Source organism: Penaeus japonicus, unplaced genomic scaffold (genome assembly GCF_977035675.1).
Source record: "Penaeus japonicus unplaced genomic scaffold, GWHDUDI00000001_assembly GWHDUDI00000040, whole genome shotgun sequence".
Classification (NCBI taxonomy): domain Eukaryota; kingdom Metazoa; phylum Arthropoda; class Malacostraca; order Decapoda; family Penaeidae; genus Penaeus; species Penaeus japonicus.
In genome coordinates, this window is record NW_028234442.1 from 22099513 (window position 1) to 22102012 (window position 2500).

Consider the following 2500-nt stretch of genomic DNA (forward strand, 5'->3'; position numbering starts at 1 on the left):
AATGCATTTATGTCATTTTACAGTTACACTTAGAATTGTGATTAGAGAATTAACTATTATTCATATCCTATTATTGTTACTATATAAGGAGTGGGATGTTTGATATAATACAATAAATAGAATATTTAACAATGTGTTGATTTGAAGTCGAAGTTCATTAGTGCAGGTTTTGGAATGAATCTCTCACACATACGGTGTTTGTCGAGTTAAGACTTTTAAGATATGGCATCTAAACGCAAAACATTTTTCCTAAAATGTAGTATATCACCTTCCGGTCCCTGTCATCTGCTTTAGACTTGAAGAGAATCCACCCAGTTAGAAAATATATTAGCTAATCTTCTTGTATTATCATATTGTTTTTGCTGCCTGGTCCTCGCTTTTGCTATTTTTTCTCTCCCTGTTATTTTGATTAATGGAACATGAAGTCTCCATATGCTTGATATCACAAGCATTATAGGTTGTTATGGGTGACGTTCGGTTCTGATCTATTTATCTATCTATCTATATATACATACATACATACATACATATATATATATATATATATATATATATATATATATATATATATATACATATATACACAATTACACATATATATGTATACACAACACACACACACATGATGAATCCATTTTTTAACTAATTAACAACAACTTTATTTCAGCAACCGAGTATTGCAGTATACCTACACCCTGCACGTATGCAAATCATCCAGAAAGATAACTAAGTTGACGATCCAACTGACAAGAGTGGGTACGAGTGGGCGGGTACTCAGTTGCAGTACATCCGGCACTAATATTCCAATGACCTTCGGACTTCTGTGACCTTTAGTGCAGTTGAAGTTGCATGAAAGGTCAAAAGCTTAGTCAACTTGGGCCCTGAAAGGTGTTCTCTGTACCTGGCAACACTGTGTTACGTCAGGCTCCAAGAACTGCTACCGTTTTTGGTAGGTAGCACATAATTTTTAATTTTTATATATCTATAATTCATATATCATAATCCCTATCTTCATCTGTCTCTATCTCCATCTATAACTATATCTATCTCTCATTATATGTATATGATAATATACACACACATATATGTGCAATGTATGTTTATATGTCTCCATATAAATATGAATGTGGGTCTGTATTCAAAGTGCATTATAATGAAAAAACTAGCAGATAGCATCATCACCAAGAATAAAACTCGATAAAAGTCAGTGAGAACTCTACCGCCATCTACGGAGAGTTCCTAGAAGTCGGTAATATTGTTGATAAGAAGCTTATCAATAGAATCTGTTGTTCGGGGGACAGTACCTCCTCGTGTAATGCCACCAGGATACTCCCCTTTTTACGAAGAGATTTTGGTGTAAGACAGTTCTGATAACTATATGAACCACAGAAACTAAATCACACTAATTGAAGTTAGACAAACACAAGATCTAAAACGTTATTTTCCTAATAATCATTCTAACTCAACCTTTTGGATACTGGGTATACGTCTTGTTGTTTTAAGCCACAAGACGGGTACCAAACAGGTTTAATTTCCGAGAGAGAGGGGGCGTCATGTGACAATTATAGGCCTTTCTGGCTCTATTTCACATATTCTATGTTCTGGTAAGCTTTCTCAAAATTGTAATTGACTAAAATTGTAGCACATAACACTGTAGTCCATATCAAAGCATTATTTTCTTTAGACTCTGACAAATTGCCACTTATTTTCGCATCTTTCACTTACATAAACAGATATGAGAGAAATAACCATCCGAAATGAAAACAAAACAAAACAAAACAAAAACAAAACAAGAACAACATAAGGAGTTAAAGAAGAGAAAGGCGACTTGTGCTGACGGCTGTGAGTGCCACTGCACAAATCAACCATACTGGCACTGGGGCACATAGCAGACGCTGCTCATGGCCACGTTCCTCTTTTCTATGCTGCCTGCACATGTTTCTTCTCCTATACATTAATGCGGATGGTCGGCATCTTGCTATGTGTTGAAACTAGTGCAATGTAGAGACCGTGCCAGGAGAGTGTAGTGGAATCAGTTCTTGCAATTTTAAATCAAACCTTTATTATAGGGATTATAGTAATTATGGGGATTATAGTAATTATGGTGGTTATAGTAATTATGGTGATAATTTCCATTATCTGTTACTAAACATAACTATTACTCTTAGCAGTATTGTTAAAAAAAACAAAAACACTAAACACTTTGGTGGATAAGAAAATAATATTTATCCGCGACGTTACGTTCACATCATCCACGGGTTAATAATTCAAATTTGGACTCTAATTCTTGAAGGGATAAACATACAATTAACGCTTTCAGGATAAAGAACACTTAAATTACACATATTTTATTATGGTTACCCTTTTTTTTTTTTTCTTTTTACCTTTCCTAATGTGATAAAATCTGGAGACTATTTGTATCTTAATCTGACCGGCGGTGATAATTCGTTTTCAAGATAGCTGTCATATTATGTCAAAATACGTATGTTTCATTTAACAT